The following is a 19,993-nucleotide window of genomic DNA, read 5'->3' on the forward strand; positions in this document are numbered from 1 at the left end:
ACACTGATTCCGTGATCTTTGTCACACGCCATGGGGATTGGGTCCCCCCACTGGGCCCGTTCTTGGGTGACTTGACCGATGAGTTACCGGATGGTGACAGCATAGCTCAATTTGTTAGTGGTGGGCCAAAGACATATGGTTACAAAACCGTTAAAGGTCTGACCTGTCTCAAAGCAAAAGGCATTACGCTCAACAGCTACAACACAACCATTGTTAATTTGGAGACGCTGACACGACTGGTTGACAACTTTGTACGGGGTGAGGGCGGTGATGATGATCATGTCCTTGCTAATGCAGACACAATTGCTAGAGATAAAAGAACATTCACGTTGAAAAACCGAGTAGTGTCTAAGCGTTTCAGAGTTGTGTACAACAAGCGTGTACTGCTCCCTGATTACAGCACAAGGCCTTATGGGTACTAAACCACAGTCTAGGATGGATAGCGGTTTTGACCCGCGACTACAACACCCGTTCAGCTGTGTCATTAGTGGCCCCAGTAACTCTGGTAAAACATATTTTGTGAAGATGTTGTTGGATAATGCAGAGGTTGTATTCTCCAAAGAAATTCAAAATATCGTCTGGGTTTATTCATGTTGGCAACCGCTGTATGACGAACTGTTGAAAGTAAGGGAGATACATTTTATAGAAGGTCTACCAACATCGCTGTGTGATGACAATCTGCTACCGATTCAGAAAAACAACCTTTTAATCATTGACGATTTAATGAAAAGTGCATCAGAGAGTTTGGAGATGGAGAGAGTTTTCACACAATATTCACACCACCGTAACCTGAGTGCAATTTACCTCGTCCAAAACATGTTTGTTAAAGGCAAATCTAGTAGAACTATTAACTTGAACACAAACTACCTCATCTTGTTTAAAAACCCCCGCGACAATCAGCAGATTAGTATTTTAGGCAGACAGATTACCCCGGTCTTTCTCGATTCTTCATGGAGAGTTTTAAAGATGCAACACATCCGCCTTTTGGTTATTTACTTATTGACTTTAAAGCTACAACACCAGAAGACTACCGTCTGAGAACAGGGTTATTTTCAGGGGATTGGCCTGTCGTGTACGTTCCTAAGAAAGTTTGATCATGTCTAAACGCATTCGTAGAAATTTACCACTTTTGAAAATGATATTTAAGGCCCCGGCAAGTCAACGAAAAGTTATTTTAGAATCAGCATCCACCGACCTCATTCTATCACTCTGTGAAATAGCGCTTAATCTAAGGCGCGGTAATATACCCTTAACCGAGTCGCAGCTCCGAAAAGTAAAGAGACAAAAAGCCAAAATTATATACATGTCTAGAAAGAACACTTCAGTTGCACGGAAAAGAAAAACCATCAACCAATCTGGAGGTTTTCTACTGCCGTTACTAAGCGTTGCAGTTCCATTCTTAACCAGTCTAATTGCATCGAGACAGGGTTAAACAACATGGAGCATGCTCAGAAAATTTTTCTGGTGCCACAACATCAGTTGGAAAAACTGCGGGAATCCAAAACGACTAGCACCGATGTAAGACAATCTGTTGAGAATGATTTGGACTCATCGATTCGCAATATACTGTTGAAGCCTGATATGGATTTACATGAGAAAGCTAAAAGATACTCTGCCATTTTACAAAGATTTTTGACTGTTGTGCGCCAGGGTGAGCTTGATACAAACACCCTGACTTTAAGTCTACCTGGGTCAGAGACCGGGTCTGCTGTAGTAAACGTGACTGAGAATAAGCAAACTGTTGACCGAAATGTTGACCTTGTTGATGACATTTTGGATAATGTGCCTGTGAAGCGTAGAAAGAATGTTGAATATATTCTTAATAGAATGCACAGGTCTAAAGATTTGACTTCATGGAATTCAAATGGTGAATTTGTTTTCAAAGGAGAGATAATCAAGGGCTCGCACCTATTGGATCTTGTTAAAAGTGTGACAGCTACCAATAAAATTGCTGACGATAGAAGACCGTTGGGGTGGGGTGTGTTTTTAGAGGCCATGGCATGTCTCAACATGCCTTTTACAACTATTCCAAATGCGCATGTAAGACGTAAAATCAATTTGTATAAACAAAAGTCTGGTGACACAATGGATGATTTAGCCACACCACCAGCAACTGGTTTTCAAACAACCAAAGCTTTCTTTGAACCTCATACCACGGACCCCGCAAAATGGCTTCCATTTTAATGTGTTTTCATTTTATTTGTGATACATTGTATGTTTGTTTTATCTTGAATAAATGTTGTATGAAAAATAATATGTAAACATTGATGTGGTTTTACAAATGTTTTTCTTTTTTAATAATAAATTTGACATACACGTGATTGGCTTTTATATTTCTTCAACAACCATGGCACAAATTAAACGTTTCACAAGATTGAGCATGTTGTATGCAATTAAACATTTGCTTATCACGCTTACTCTGGTACATCTTAGCTACAAACTTTGAGACTAGGGCATCATTTTCTCGTAAATCATCAGCATAAAAAGACATAAAATCTTTATAACTCAGACCTTTTGTCATTAGAAAGAGAAAGAACAAACAATGCTGTCCACACGTGGTTGAAACCAGGTCCTGTACTTGTTTTGAACTGTATTCCACATTCTCACAGGTTTTCAGAAAGGCCTTGATTGACTTGGGAAAATATGTAAAATCCGGGGGGTTTCCAAAACTGTCATAAAACCTTCCAATGCCATCATCCGTTATGTAAATAGCCAGCCAGTGCTCCCCAGGTTGATTGCTTGGGTGTGTATTAACAATCATCATTGATGCAACATCTCGGACAGGCACCCTAGGTAGTTGGTCACTTGCCAGTACACCATAGAAATGGGTCCTAGATGAAAATTGGTTCACCACACTGGTCAACTCTGCGGTATTCATTTCCACACAGTTCTCCTAATAGTAGTCAACCATGACTTGCCGCCGGTTTGACACTTCGATAATGGAGTCAAAGATTGAATAAACAACTAAATTAATTGTGTGGGGTAGTGGTTGTCTGAACCTCATCTCAAGTCGTACATTCCCTGACTTGATCAAGGATATGTGCTGACCACATTCCTCGTCTGGTGCGCAGTTGAATGCATAAAGGGCATAGCCGTGTAAGAAGTCCGACCTGTCAATAGCCAAGGCTTGGTCCTTTAGGTGTTTTCCTGAAGCTAAGGCCAATTGGTAAAATTCACGCACTGCTGACCCTGTTGTGTAATTTGGTTGGAATGGTTTGCTAGGAAATTGCTGACCATCCACATACATAGCCATAAACTCCAAATTATAATGTTTGAAATTAAATGGATTCTTTGTGTAACTTCCGGTAAAACTGTCATTGTCCACCAATCCGATTACAATACATTTTGGCAGAGGTCCTAAAAATAGGTTTTCCTGGTTACAAACACGACCCCCAGCCGGTAAACTAAATGTCTTCATACACACTCTTTCAATTGGGTACTTGGCATTGGTTGAGAGTAGCGCTTGAGCGTGTCCAAGTTTCACGGCTGGCGAAACAGACACTTTCTTGACAAATAGTGATGCGGATAGTATATGCAAACGATAACGCACATCCCCGACCCCCATAAGGCAGAACTCATCTTTACCGCGCACCATCCTAACCTTTATGTCAACGCCGTTTAACATAAGTTTCTCTTGAAAGAAGATATCGCTATGAACAGGGCCGATCATTTCAAATGTTGTGCTATCCACCGAATAGGCTGCCCTTTTCGTAAGTCCATCGTTCTCGCCTGCAGGGTCCGTAACATCCATGTGACCTGCGGCATCCTTGTAAAACAACCCAGCTGAAAACTGTGTCTTTAATGTATCACATCCATAATTCAGAATGCTCTCTATAACGGCTCTGTAGGGGTATGTGTTGCTACTCTGGCTAATTAAACGATCACCCAAGGAGACATCCACTTGTGAAAATAGGGTGGCTATCGGATAGTTGATAACCCCAACACGGGCTCCGGCATCATTATTGGTTCCGTCCGGTTTAGTGACTTTTACACGTAGGTACAGCAAAGTATTGTTTAGATCAACGTAGTCTTCGCCATTCCCGGCAATAAAGAACTCCAGAGGGGCTGCGTCAGATATTGCTGATAGGGTCGGTATTTCAACGTATGTATTTTTCTCGATAGATGTCTGTGTGAATGGAACTGTGAATAAATCCAACTCTGTCTTCATACATTCGCCAGACATACGGTGTAGGAGTGCCATCTCTCTAAAATATATTCTTAATCAGATTTGTCGTGTTCCCTTTGAGCGTCCTCCGGGGTGTATGTCCTCTTTTAACCTTGGCTCTTGTTTTTGTCTCATTCTTGCATTTTTTACTCTTGGGTAGGCTCCGCCTACCAGGTGGTCTCTTTCTAACACCTCGAGACATAACCATTAATCCAGAACCATCCTGCTGTTTTGTTTGTCGTGACATAACACTGTTGACAACATCGCCGACTATATTCCTAGCCGCACTCTTCAGATGTGGTTTTGCTATGGTGAAACCGCGCTTCAACAAAGGTATTGCCATCCGGAAAAGCCCTCGGAAAAGGCCCCCTAGACCGGCCCCATACATTGCTGAGCTACCATGATACCCTGGTAAACCGTTACCGGCCTGTGTTGTGTAGTATTCAACATACCTTTGAGGATCATCATAGAGCTTCTGCGGCTGCATCTTAAACTCTAAAAGATTGTTTGACGGGTCTGAAGTGTAATTTTGCAATCACCTTCCCCACTACAAATGAAACCAGCTGGTTTTGATCAGATTTTACTTCAATACAGATCTCATCAAATTGTCTCTTACTAAGAGGTACGTAGTGTGGCTTGTCGTACGTCACTGTGACAACTTCATTCTTTCTCCCTGTAATATGTACAGTTCGCAGCAGTGGGACATGACTGTCACCAACACATTGATAATCAATTATATCTGTGTAGATGTATAGGGTGTTAAACCCCGCCAGAATATCTGTGGGGTATGTTCCGTACCATGTGGCAGACCACCGCTCGCCTGGTTTTAACCCCAATATCTGTTCCAGTTTTGCACTAAATTTCAAACTAAACTGGGGCTCACCTTTTAGAAACACTCTATTTTTAAATTCATCGTACCCCACCGATAAACCATGTGTTTTTATATGACTGTTGAGCTCTATCACTAGTTTTAATATGCTGCTGTAATAACCGGTGTCGAGTGCATATTTCCAAGTTTTGTCGTTTTTCAAGTCAAGTAGTTCAAATGCGTTTTCGCCCCGTGTAAAAGTATTCCACGTATGCGGGTATTGGAACTCTATCAAAGATACTTCCCAATCGCCTTTCAAATCTATACCTTTGGCAAATTTAGTGGTATAGCACGAACTTGTGTTGCTTGGATAGACATGTCTCGATGAGTTACTGGGCAGCGTTATGTAGAAGCCACCGTCACCCATGCTGATCGCAGTCAATGTAAATGACGTGATCCTGTAAATCCTGGAGTTTTATCCAGTTTCTAGGTCAACCACTTGTTCCGATGGTATCCAGCTGTTGAATTTCTCAGGCCAACCTAGCCACTTCACAAGACACATTTTCCTCCCTTTCTGTACTTTCTCATTCAAAACTGCTTCCACTTTAAAAGTTTTATCCTTGGCCACGATTATTTTCAGCAATTCCTGTTCATAAAAGGTCCCAACTATCACATCACCATCGTAATCTTTTATTCTATATACAGGAGGTACCCGAGGAATGCATTCTGTTATTGTAAAATATTCATCTGTGTACCCTTTTTCATAGCCTTTTGTAAACGCACCTCTCAGCTTTGAGAGTCTCACTGTATCCCCAACCTGGAACTTGTAGCTTTGATTACCATTTCTCGTTAATGTTGTGCCATACAGGTTCTTGAGAACTAATCTAACATTTTCTTCACAAACGTCAGCAGGCTTCATCTTAATAGACCGATGGTAGCTATGGTTGTACCCACGAACTAAATCTTGAATAACCTCAACATAGCGGTGGGTGTTGGCTGCTGTCAGATACCTCCACATTCGTGATTTAATTGTTTTATTAAACCTCTCAACGATACTCGCTTTGACATCATTTCCTGTAGCAAAATGTTTTATGTTGTACTTCTTCATCAACATTTCAAAATGTGAATTAAAAAACTCCTTCCCCTTGTCCGTTTGGACTTTTTGTGGTGTTCTTCCTTCTTTTAATATGTCTTCAAATGCTCGCTTTACCTCTATAGCGCTTTTATTTCTCAGCACGCGAATCCATGCGTATTTGCTTAATACATCTATGCATGTTAACATAAATTTCATGTTATTGTTTTCCACGCTGTAAGCACTCATTTCAACCAAATCCAGCTGAAATTGTGAATTTATATCATGAACAATAACTCTATTTCTTTTCAAATGTATAGCTACAGGCCTGTGTAGCGTGTATGCATCCTGGGCGAGCAGCCAGTCATCGGCCTCACCATTTTTGAGGATCTCCCCGGTTTTTTCCAAGTATGCTCTTTTCAAACCCTCTCTACCCACATAAGCACCAGGGTTTGCCGGGTCATAGTAAATACTTTTCATAACCTGTTCAGACATCGTAGAGTGTTCGAGCAATAATGAGAATTAATACATGTTTAACAATGTTTTATTTGAGTTTTTGAAATTACACAACCAATATATTCAGAAAAGTTACACAAACATTCAGATTTCTCATAGTCTTTGTTTATATACATGTTAACATGAGAACTGAAGCTACCCTGGCCTTAGACAACAGACTCTTTGCTTTCATCATACCATGACCCCCGCTGCGTCGCATACAACATCCTCATTAAATTTGTCCATGTACTCATCCCTGTTCTCACTCAGTCTCTGTGTGATGTTCGGCTCCAACTTGAGCTCGTGCAGAAAGTTCTCAGCGGCCTCGTGAACATCAGTCATCGGTGTGTGAAAACCAGATGCGTTCAAAGCCTTGACCAACACATGTTTCAGTCGCGGTGTTAAAACTGTCGCCACAATGTCATCATAATGGGCCTCAAAAAAATATTCAGGCGGTTCGAGACATGAATGTCTTGTCTGGCTCGGGTGGTCCACTTCGCATCCGATGCATGCTTTGTGTAGAATAGCCCCAACAACGTTTTCCAGAATCATACCCATTGTTGCTTTGATGATCTTTAAAATTTTTGGTGCAAGTTGTTTGTCCATTTTGTGATAACTCTTGTTAGCATTTGAAAGGTATGACAGGTTAAGAGGACCTAGTTGATCACCAACCCTGTCAATCCAATGGTAGTTTCTTGTTGGGTATGCCGGTGGAATCGAGCTGTCTGGGTCGGGTGTTCCGTAGAAGGCTTCAGCGTTGTCATCCCAGGCGTCACACAGCCAGTCCTCAGCCTTGGGTTCTTCAATCACCGCTTGGTTGTAATCTTGAGACATGTTTCGTAAAATCTTCCGACTGCTTGAATGTCACCGGTGGTCTGTCGGTTTTTATGCTGTGCTGATGAAGGTGTTGGCTTAAGGCGGGGCTTCGGGGGTCTTAGGTCGGTCGATAAGTCCGCAGTCACAAACTAACCCGCTGATATTTTACGGAAATAACTCCAATCTGACAGAGTCATACTCTTTCAGCCCCTCGACAACTTTAAACAGTACATCTACTGTATTATGTGGGCCTTGTTTTGGCCCCAAATAAAACACTTTTCGAAAGGTTGCCCATAAACTGGCATTAAAAACCATTTGATCAGTCACACCAGCCTTAAACACTTGGCCTTCGGGTAATTCATAAAATGCAACCTCTGGTTGCTCTGGGTTGAAGATGTATCCCCCGATCCGACCATCGTCCAATTTCCACTCCTGTGCCACCATATCCGGGTGTAATTGATGGATTCGGGTTAAACTCTGCATCGGTTTCTTCGGGGCTGGCATGTTGATTGCATCTCTGCGGTCCATTAGCAATTTCTTACCAAATCGCTGAGCTGCGTTTAAGCTTAGCTTTCACCGGTGTTTCACCCAAAACATTGATAGCAGCACAATCCTCCATGTTTTGTAATGTGTAGGTAAGTTCGCTCAGGCAAGACTGAATGACCAACCCCGATGTCAGCGTGGTTTAAATACACATACCACGCCAGTCAACCCATATAACATGAAAGGTTAGCAAACACCATTTGTATGCCAGCTGTTGCAACACTTGTCAGAAGATAAAACACCAGGGTTTTATATTTGACGAACACCATTTGCTGTACACCAAACAACTTACCGCTGACACAACACTTATTTACTGCCTGGGAATTTAACATTCCGGAACCCTAAGCCCCATTTGTTAATCATCAAACATAGCCCACCTGTTATAACACTAGTCTGGTTTGCTCATCAGGCGTTGTAAAACATCAAACACTGACACATCAATGTAATCATAAATCACAAAGTGACCGGACATGCATACGTCACTCCTGAAGTCCCACCCTAACATACGTCATACAGGAAGTCCCACCCTAACATACGTCATACCGGAAGTCCCACCCTAACATACGTCATACCGGAAGTCCCACCCTAACATACGTCATACCGGAAGTCCCACCCTAACATACGTCATACCGGAAGTCCCACCCTAACATACGTCATACCGGAAGTCCCACCCTAACATACGTCATACAGGAAGTCCCACCCTAACATACGTCATACCGGAAGTCCCACCCTAACATACGTCATACCGGAAGTCCCACCCTAACATACGTCATACCGGAAGTCCCACCCATGCAAACCGGATGTCCCGCCCACCTGTCACATCAATATGGAAGTCCCGCCCCCTAGGGCCATAAATCACCATTCTGACACAATATACCCTACACTAACTACTCACGAGTGAGGGAAGGATGGAACAGGAGATTGACAGACGGATCGGTGCAGCTTCTGCAGTAATGCGGTCGATGTATCGGTCTGTCGTGGTGAAGAAAGAGCTGAGCCGCAAGGCGAAGCTCTCGATTTACCGGTCAATCTACGTTCCTACTCTCACCTATGGTCATGAGCTTTGGGTCATGACCGAAAGGACAAGATCCCGGATACAGGCGGCCGAAATGAGCTTTCTCCGCAGGGTGGCCGGGCGATCCCTTAGAGATAGGGTGAGAAGCTCGGTCACCCGGGAGGAGCTCAGAGTAGAGCCGCTGCTCCTCCACATCGAGAGGGGTCAGTTGAGGTGGCTTGGGCATCTGTTTCGGATGCCTCCGGAACGCCTTCCTGGGAAGGTGTTCCGGTCCTGTCCCACCGGGAAGAGACCCCGGGGAAGACCTAGGACACGCTGGAGGGACTATGTCTCCCGGCTGGCCTGGGAACGCCTCGGTGTCCCCCCGGAAGAGCTGGAGGAAGTGTCTGGGGAGAGGGAAGTCTGGGCATCCCTGCTTAGACTGCTGCCCCCGCGACCCGGCCCCGGATAAGCGGAAGATGATGCTATGCTATGCTATGCTATGATGCTATAAGTTGGCTAAGATATGTGCACAGACCAAATTGAACTGGGTAGATGCACTGCCACTGGCACTCATGACGATTCGATGCTCGTTAAATCAGACCACTGGGTTCACCCCATACAAGCTGCTGACGGGGAGACAGTTTCCAGGACCAGCCGCAGGGCCTGCGGTCCCGGAAGGGGAGAAATGGCCCAAAGATCACAGAGTGTATTTTGATGAATTGCGAGCTCTCATTTCAGAATTCACCAACAGAGTCGGAGAAAGGAAGAACCTGCACCCGTTGGACCAGAACCTGCCCCAGGCAGAGTGGGTGCTGCTGAAGGTCATCAAGCGAAAGTGGTCAGAGCCAAGGTGGACGGGTCCTCATCAGGTGGTGGAGAGAACGAGCCATGCGGTCCGCCTGAGGGACAAAGGAGAGACGTGGTACCATTGGAGCCAGTGCACACCAGCGCAGGAGCCAGGGAGGTCGCTGACGGACCTCATCCAAACCGGGAAGGAGGAGCTTGCCCCAGTGTGGACGGAAGGAGGACCAAAACCAGCCGGACCGGTGCCAGGAGCGGACCCCAGGATACTGCGGGACTACGAGCGAGAGAAGGAGACAAAGGACGGCGCCAGGGGAATAGACTTTTAGGGGAAGGAACTGAAGAATACTGTAACAAAAGTGGGTATAGGACACCGAGTGGATCCTACAACTCATACCAAGATGACAGGGTTACAGAGAAAGGTCTGGGGAGATGAGAATAGAATGAACATTGGTGAAATAATGATGTGTGTTGTATGTTGCTACAGGTTTCCCAGGTTGGCATCAGGTCTTCATTCCCCCAGCGAAAGGGTTCGCTACCCCACCTGAGGACATCTGCTTGAGGAAATTTGGGGGCAGTGAATTGGACTATGTCAAGGGGTCTCATATGAGCATTCTGGGATAGACAACCCGTTTGATAATGTCTGTTCTTTTATCGCTTGCTACCTTTTGTTTTATAATGGTTACTTGTGGGTGTTGTTGTATCCCATGCATAAGAGGGCTCGCCATGAGAGTGATCTCGACAGCCATTGAGAAGGCTCCAGGACTGTCACCAGGGATGCTGATGCCTCTACTGGAGCAGCATGTCCTGGGAGAACTGGAGCTTGGCGAATTGGGGTGATCTCTCTAGGGAGAGATCAAAAGGGGGAATTGTGGATATACTGAATGTATAAGCTGTTAAACTGTTGTGAGCATTGAGGCAAAATATTAAATGTCTGTAGCATCTGCTGAAACTGAAAGTTGCAAGTAGAAGAACAGGAAATCTTATTTAGGCTGTTGCTGGGGAGAGAGAGAGCAGATTTAGCTTGTGTGTCTTAGACAAACAGGAAACAGATTAACAACGCACACACATATTGGGGGAATTCAAGATATAAAGCATAAAGGGCAAATATGACGCATGTGTTGCATTTACACATATAAGGTATAGAACATAAACTGGACCAATGGCGCACTAGCTTGGCTACCTTAACACTCCCACTTTTAGGCGTGTTTGAAGTATAAATAATGCTGATGTGACTGCTGATCTTTAGACGTTGTGCGGCGACACTCTGTCTCCAAAAGCTTTTGTAATAAACGGAATATACGGTACGGTATTGACCTGACTCCTGGTGTGTTATTCTCCTTTCCATCAAACCAACTCGGGGAAGTGTTAGACTTCAACACGTCCCGGCATGCCAGCTCCCTACGGACGTCAGGCTGTAAATGGCACCGGAAATTATCTATAAGTGCCTTCTCGTTCCAGCCTGACCCCGCCGCAGGGTCCTGAATTCCAGGGCAAAGGCCTGCACGCTCCTCGTCCCCTGCCTGAGGTGCACAAGACGCTCACCAACCTCCCTGCCATCGAGTGGATGATCGAAAACGGCCCAAAAGAGGCCAATGAACGCCTCGTAATGGGCCAACTCCGGCCCGTTAGCAGACCAGACAGAGTTGGCCCAGTCCAACGTCTTGCCCCTCAGGCAGGAGAAAGGGCAGAGACCTTCTCCCTATCCTTTGGGTGAGGGTTGAGGGAGGCGAAATAAAGCCCCAGTTGAAGCAGGAATCGAGAGTAGTGTGCTGCGTCTCCGTGGAATCCCTGGGGAAGGCTCAGCTGTATGGTCCTCGTCTGCAACGGTGGAGACGATGGCAAGGGCACCTCGGCCGGGTTGATCGCTGGTGGCACTTGCTCGGCCGGCATTCTCGCCTTCAACCGTCACATTGCCTGGACCATATTGGTCATGGCCTCCCCCAGGGACGCGATCATGCCACCATGCTGTCGCAGCAGGTCAGATTGAAATGTCTTTCTTATTCAAAGTAAATACACGTATCAAAGGAAAAGCGTACAAACGCAAAATGAAACGTGGTAACAGCGTACTCTTTGCAACACCAAACATAGAACAATACCTCATAAAGACGCCCAGAAACACAGGAACTAATATAGGGAACCTAATGAGGGAATGGACACCAGGTGTGTGCAATAACAAGACATGACAGTGCCGTGGGAGGAGGAGCGGCGTGACTAGAAGGCCGACGATGACGCACGCCGAAAACCACGCTGGGGGGGAGGGCGTGCGTCTCCCACGCCGGTCCTCGTTACAAATGCTCTGCTGCACCCTTAGGCTAGACATTCTTATTTAAACTGACATAACTCGCATGGTATTTTTTTTAACGTTTCTAACATTGGTGTAAAACTACCTAATTCAGATTGTAAAAAAAAATAATTGGAATCTAAATATTGTGCAAAAAGATCTGACTCAAATAATCGTGAGAGCCACACATACACAAATGTTATGGTACTGACTGGTAGCTCACACTATTTAAATATTCAGCAGTGTTACTCCAGCTCCCCTTTAAATATTCCAAACACAGCAGTCCCCCACATTTCACTGCCAGACATCAATCAAAACGACAGCTTTTCCCTCCAGCCCTCCCATAAACATTCCAGTGGCACACTGTCTCCTCTCTTCCCAATAATTAACCGTTTCACCATCCCCATACAGATTAGGAAGCCCACCTGGCAGATAGTGATACTGGGACATGCTGATTTGGCAGTGACATTTATTTAAAAACTTGACTCACCATCCTTACATTTAATGTGCCAGAAATTCTTTATTTCCTATCCATTAGTAATAATTTATTTGACAATTCTATAGTTCACTCAACATAATTTAAAATTGGATGTAAAGCAATAATTTCTGCAACTTACTAATTTATGAGCCTGGGGTAAATGTAACTGTGTAGGTAAATCTGTGGCAGCCAAATGTATGTTATGTTAGGATATGCCAATAAAACGGACAGTATGTTAAAATTTTGTTAAAACGTTACAAATACTGCTATATTGTATCATATCTTAGACATTTACAACAATGTTAAAAATATGTTACAAATTGGAGTGTAGGTTAAGATAGGGTTAGGGAAGACATCACTGAGGTTAGGGTTGATTTTGCTAAATACAACCAAAAGGTTTTACCTCTTCATGGAATTGAACTTGCAACTGTCAGTGTTAGAGTTGGTGGCATTTCCAATTTCTTGTGCAATGGCAATTGCACCAACATAGCAAATGACATTTGCTTAAATTAATAGTTAGTAGTTAATGTAGGGTATAATGTGTCAGAATGGTGATTTATGGCCCTGGAGGGCGGGGCTTCCATTGATGTGACAGGTGGGCGGGACATCCAGGTTTGTAGGGTGGGACTTCCGGTATGATGTATGTTAGGGTGGGACTTCCTGTATGACGTGTGTACGGGCGGGACTTCAGGAGTGACATATGCATGTCCGGTGACTTTGTGATTTATGATTACATTGATGTGTCAGTGTTTGATGTTTTACAACGTCTGATGAGTAAAACAGACTAGTGTTATGACAGGTGGGTTATGTTTGTTGATTAACAAATGGCCCTTAGGGTTCCGGAATGTTAATTAACAAATGGGGCTTAGGGTTCCGGAATGTTAAATTCCCAGACAATAAATAAGTGTTGTGTCAGCGGTAACTTGTTTGGTGTTCAACAAAAGGTGCCAGGGTTCCATGTTTTACAATGTTCGTGTAACATGGTGTTTTTCCACAAGCACAAAGTTACACCAGAGACATGCTTTTTGTGTAAGATATAAAGAAGGGTTGTAGGGACTTACGATTTTGGAGAGTTTCAGCCCATTTATAATTTTAACAGGAGATTAATTGAGATGATATCTGCCCTGTAGAAATGGCCCCTTAATAACCACTATTACTAACTGTAGTACATGCAGGTCGAAAATCATCCCGTGTTTCACGGTTTGAAGTCCAACACAGCATTACAGCAAATTAACATCGCATGAGCAATGCTATTATTTTGAAGGAAAAGTCATGGCCAGGGCCAACCACACATTACGCAAAGGTGGATTGTGTCGCGGTTTGGGTTTTAAAATATTGTTATAAATAAAAACATGGATTGAGGCACGTGTATGTATGAGCAATGCTGAGTTTTGTAATAAAAATGGTTGTTTTAAGTAACCATTAACTTTTAAGTTGCATTATATGGCAAAACGTTACAAAGTTTCCCGCCAGGTAGCGTATAAATTTGCATGAACAACGGCGAATCGTTGACAGGTCAGGATATGTTATTTCAGGTAATTAAAACATTCGTAAAGGTGTTTTTTGAAATTGTACAAAAGGGATCAACGTGAGATTGTTTTCTACACATTGGTAGAAATGTTTAATAATAGGCAACGTTGGTTAAAAAAAAGTACTGTAGTATCTGCATTCTCGTAATGACCAACTCTTGAAATCTGATTTTTGATTGTTGTATTACGGTCTTGTGTTTGTTAAATGTTGAACAGATTAATGGCTATATGGTGACAATCGCCAGCGATTTATACATACATTTACATAGTTTTGAAGAGTTGGCTGTATTACCTTTAGCTTTCAAGCATGAAAGAAAACAATGAAACAAAAATCCCCTCACGCTGTGTGTGACTGAATCCATTGTGTTAATGTACTTTGTATCATCACCGGGCTGTCCTCAATCTGTTGGAATAAAGAATGTTGTACCAAGGTTCAGTATACATATTGTTATAATTGTCATAATTGTTAATAACACTTTAGAACAAGACTAAACATTTCTGTAAATAATTAAACTTACACAAAAAGTATCTGCTCAGGTTGTGTAAGATCACAACCACCCAGTCCAACTGACGCAGATGCTGGTCACTTGGTCTAAATACAAATAGGATTAACAAACGTATACATGAAATTAAAGCTGATTAACAATAATGTCAAAGTCTACTTACCAAGATTTGAAGGTCCAAAAATGTGTTTACCAAACCCGGCAGGTGTTTAATTCCGCTCAACCTCAACCGGAGATTTAAACAGGCAATATGTAAGACAGCTATAAATGCATGGATTGCGCAATCGTAAAATTGATTTACACATTCTTAAAAAGTTCAAATGTCTCGTTTGTTAGCGTTTGTAATTGCAGCACAATTCAAATAAATTATTTCAAATAAAAGAACTTGTACTTACAACAGAAACGATATACTCCGCGCTTGAAACAACAGCTGACTTCTGTGGAATTAACTACTGTCTTCACATCGCAGCCGGGGCGCCTCCAGCAAGTCACCCTCTTAACTTTGTCATTGGTTACATGTCATCGTTCTTCACGTTAGATTCAAATTGTGTTAGAACTATACAGGCTGCAATGATAGAAATTCAGGATAAAACTTAACTATTTAGTTCTGATTATTGTTGCCGTTTGACAACCAAATATATCGATACATCCTGTCTGGTAGAACCGCCATTCTCGTTAGTTTTCGCGGCTCAGCCATGCAGCAGGGGCTAGCTCAATTTGCGGCATCGGCAGCTCGCAGTGGCATTTCCGGTGGCAGGTTGAGATGCCACGGCATCTTCCCCGTTAGCAGTGGCATTTCTGGTGGTAGGTTGAGTTAGCAGTGGCATTTTTAGTGACATGTTGAGTTAGCAGTGGCATTTTTAGTGGCATGTTGAGATGCCACGGCATCTTCCCCATTAGCAGTGGCATTTCTGGTGGTAGGTTGAGTTAGCAGTGGCATTTGTAGTGGCATGTTGAGTTAGCAGTGGCCTTTTTAGTGGCATGTTGAGTTAGCAGTGGCCTTTTTAGTGGCATGTTGAGTTAGCAGTGGCATTTTTAGTGGCAGGTTGAGTTAACAGTGGCATTTTAGGGGCATGTTGAGATTCCACGGCATCTTCCCCGTTAGCAGTGGCATTTTTAGTGGCATGTTGAGTTAACAGTGGCATTTTAGGGGCATGTTGAGATGCCACGGCATCTTCCCCGTTAGCAGTGGCATTTTTAGTGGCATGTTGAGTTAGTAGTGGCATTTTTAGTGGCATGTTGAGTTAGCAGTGGCATTTTTAGTGGCATGTTGAGTTAGCAGTGGCATTTTTAGTGGCATGTTGAGTTAGCAGTGGCATTTTTAGTGGCATGTTGAGTTAGCAGTGGCATTTTTAGTGGCAGGTTGAGTTAACAGTGGCATTTTAGGGGCATGTTGAGATGCCACGGCATCTTCCCCGTTAGCAGTGGCATTTTTAGTGGCATGTTGAGTTAACAGTGGCATTTTAGAGGCATGTTGAGATGCCACGGCATCTTCCCTGTTAGCAGTGGCATTTTTAGTGGCATGTTGATTAGTAGTGGCATTTTTAGTGGCATGTTGAGTTAGCAGTGGCATTTTTAGTGGCAGGTTGAGTTAACAGTGGCATTTTAGGGGCATGTTGAGATTCCACGGCATCTTCCCCGTTAGCAGTGGCATTTTTAGTGGCATGTTGAGTTAACAGTGGCATTTTAGGGGCATGTTGAGATGCCACGGCATCTTCCCCGTTAGCAGTGGCATTTTTAGTGGCATGTTGATTAGTAGTGGCATTTTTAGTGGCATGTTGAGTTAGCAGTGGCATTTTCAGTGGCATGTTGAGTTAGCAGTGGCATTTTTAGTGGCATGTTGAGTTAGCAGTGGCATTTTTAGTGGCATGTTGAGTTAGCAGTGGCATTTTTAGTGGCATGTTGAGTTAGCAGTGGCATTTTTAGTGGCATGTTGAGTTAGCAGTGGCATTTTTAGTGGCAGGTTGAGTTAACAGTGGCATTTTAGGGGCATCTTCCCCGTTAGCAGTGGCATTTTTAGTGGCATGTTGAGTTAACAGTGGCATTTTAGGGGCATGTTGAGATGCCACGGCATCTTCCCCGTTAGCAGTGGCATTTTTAGTGGCATGTTGAGATGCCACGGCATCTTACCCATTAGCAGTGGCATTTCCGGTGGCAGGTTGAGTTAGCAGTGGCATTTTTAGTGGCATGTTGAGTTTGCAGTGGCATTTTTAGTGGCATGTTGAGTTAGCAGTGGCATTTTTAGTGGCATGTCACGGCATCTTTTGCCGTTTATATGGGATTTCTGGTGGCAGCCTGAGATGCCACAAATTTACTAGACCGATTATGGGGTAGAACGGTGGCAAACAAGGGCTGTGTCCGAAATCACCCACTGCTCAACATATACAACCAAACCAGTAGCCTGTCGTAATGTAGAGGAAAGAGCATATCCGACTGCAACTGCAGGTGTTTGTAGCATTTGCTAGTGAGATACCTTATAGTTTATAATTGTTAACATTTGCCAATATTACACTTGGAAGCATTTCCATGACCCTATTTCTTCATTTTTTTCAACGTTTCTTTGATTATTTATAATATTTTATTTGTATTACAGTCTGTTATGGCTGGTAAAAACTGAATCAACTTCTAAAAATACTTTTATATTATACTATTATAGGATCTGGAGAAAAACCTGCTAAGTGGGCATGTTCTGTCTAACAAAATGTATCTGTGGAAACACAAAGGATTTGATCCTCTCCTCAGAAAACATTACAGCAAACATGTGACTTTATTCAATGACATGAAGGTATGTAGACTGTTCTCTTTTGGTCTTATTTGTGGACACAACTCCTGGTCTTCAATCGCAATCACAATAGTATGTGACTGGAACATACATTGAAGTCACGGATCTTTACAGATATATTCCATATCACAATGAAAATGTTTAGCATATTAACTATTTGTATTTGAAAGACCAAATTTATAAGAACCTTATATAAGGACAACATGAAGAAGAAAGCTATAGTAACCGAGCACATTAACTATTTTGATTTTGAAACTAATATCCTGTCATTTTTGGGAAGGAAACCTTTTTAGTCAGATGAATGCTGGTTATACAGGGAAGGATTGACATTACTTTTCAGGCAGAGGAGGGGGAACGGGAGTAATGAATAATTAAAATGTTGCCTTGACTGTGCAACATTTTACAATTTTCTTTGTTAACCCTTCTTAATATCCCCTGTCAAATTGTTTTCATGCTTTTTACTTACTTAATACCACAGACAGACAAGGTTTATCCAGAGACTGGAAAAAATACTGATAGTACCTGGAACTGTAGTTGAGAAGCAGCTATTCATAACAGAGGTCATTTTACCAGAGGTAATGTTTGCAAATAATACAACTACATTTACAGGAAAACTAATTACTGAGTAAGTTATGCCATACAACAAGTGTCACTCGATTTTGGATAATTTGGAGAACATAATTTCCAGAATACATACCACAACAAGAAAAATAGAATCATGACTTTCTGCTAATAGTTGTTAAAATCAAAACTGAAGTACTTGAGTATGACTATTAATTTTAATGAGTACATAAATGTACAGTATACAAGACGAAATACTTTAATGGGTTTGAAGCTGATAATTTCTGACATGCTTATTATTAAAAATAATTTTTGTTACATGTGTCGTTACCAAGCAGAATCTGTGCTTCTAACCACCAAACCTTCAAAGAAAAAGAAAGGGTAGGCTACAGGATGTTCTTTCCGATGTTGGTGTGCAATTCGATATGAAACATCACTTAATGCATTATGCTTGCTGTGGCATATTAGCAGGTGATGTTTTACATAAATCACATTTACAGATTATTTCCTTTTTCCCCAGAGCTGCAAGAAAGGCAGCTGAAGAAACCGAGACCACCGAAGAGGTAAAACCATTTGTCAACTCCTACCCAAAACCATTTCCCACATAAATGTATTTAACTCAGGACAGTTATCTTGTCAAAATTGGCAATCTGTAATATATTAATAAGTGTGTATGTGTTGCAGTCAGAGAGACAAGTGTTGTCGGTTGCTTGACCATAGAATATAGCATTGCTTACTGTGACAGGAAGCTTTTTTGTTTTGTTTGATGTGTATTGAAGATGCTCTGGATACAGACTAGTTGCATGACCATTTATTCTTTTTTTTATTTACATGTACAATTAAGACAATTATGAATATATACTGACATTTAGTTTAGCGGGTTTTAGATGGAACCCACAGTGTTAATAAATACAGCATTTGTTGGTACAATTTATTTTAATGTTTCATTCAGATGTACTGTAAATGCTCTATAAGTCTGAAGTCTTGACTTGGGAAAAACATAAATTATTAATAACATACTTTTTTTACTGCAGGAAAACCTTCTTATCCTACATAGCCTGGCTGCAGCTGACTGGTGCGATAAGGCAACATTCAATGGAGGACTGAAACTCCCTGCTGTCCTTTTTATGGACAGAGAAGAAAGAAAAGAAGCCATCCAGGAGATGGACACCTGGGATGGGGAACTGGATGAGGATTCTCCAGCAGAACTTTGTACATTCGTTTTTGAAAGAAAAAAGGACTATGACAACTTCTGGGAAGAATGTGTTGATAAAAACAATTACAGACTGTTTACAAGATTTGAGGAACAGTGATTGTTAAAATATTTTTATATTGTGTTATATTAAAGAGTTTTGTTCCTAAATACAGCCTAGTAATTCATACCAAGACCTTTGCATATGGTTTTAAATTAGAGTCCTGTGATGCACAGATACGTATAAATATCACCTAGTATAGTAAGCTAAATGTTGAGGGTTTTAAGTCAATAATTTTGGATAGGTAATCTTTTACAAAATCTTAATTTACAATCAGAAAGGGACAGCTGCCACAGGGGGCCAGTGGCAATTGCCACAAACATTGGCAGGTGCTTTGCCAAGTGTAAGCCTATAGCCAAAATATTGTTCCAGGAATGTAATCATGCTTTAAACTACAGTCTTTTATTTGAGTGAGTGAAGTATTTTGTCATTGCATTTTAAATTAAAAAATAAACATAGGCTACCACCAATTTCTTTTCTTAGCACTGCAACATTACAGACTGTAATACAAATAAAATATTATAAATAATCAAAGAAACGTTGAAAAAAATGAAGAAATAGGGTCATGGAAATGCTACCAAGTGTAATATTGGCAAATGTTAACAATTATAAACTATAAGGTATCTCACTAGCAAATGCTACAAACACCAGCAGTTGCAGTCGGATATGCTCTTTCCTCTACATTACGACAGGCTACTGGTTTGGTTGTATATGTTGAGCAGTGGGTGATTTCGGACACAGCCCTTGTTTGCCACCGTTCTACCCCATAGTTGGTCTAGTAAATTTGTGGCATCTCAGGCTGCCACCCGAAAATCCCATATGAACGGCAAAAGATGCCGTGGCATCTCAGGAAAAATCGTTGCCACCTAAACCTGCCACCGGCATCTCAACATGCCACTAAAAATG

General features: G+C 42.3%; 1 long non-coding RNA gene across 1 annotated transcript; it reads left to right on the plus strand.

The window, feature by feature from the left end:
• The first annotated feature begins 17,656 nt into the window (after window positions 1–17,656).
• On the plus strand, window positions 17,657–19,219 carry LOC117593306. The gene is made up of 3 exons (XR_004574752.1): window positions 17,657–18,215; window positions 18,355–18,397; window positions 18,869–19,219. It is a non-coding gene; the product is annotated as an uncharacterized LOC117593306 (long non-coding RNA).
• Window positions 19,220–19,993: the final 774 nt, after the last annotated feature.

The sequence above is a fragment of the Esox lucius genome, chromosome 18, assembly GCF_011004845.1.
Source record: "Esox lucius isolate fEsoLuc1 chromosome 18, fEsoLuc1.pri, whole genome shotgun sequence".
In the NCBI taxonomy this organism is placed as follows: domain Eukaryota; kingdom Metazoa; phylum Chordata; class Actinopteri; order Esociformes; family Esocidae; genus Esox; species Esox lucius.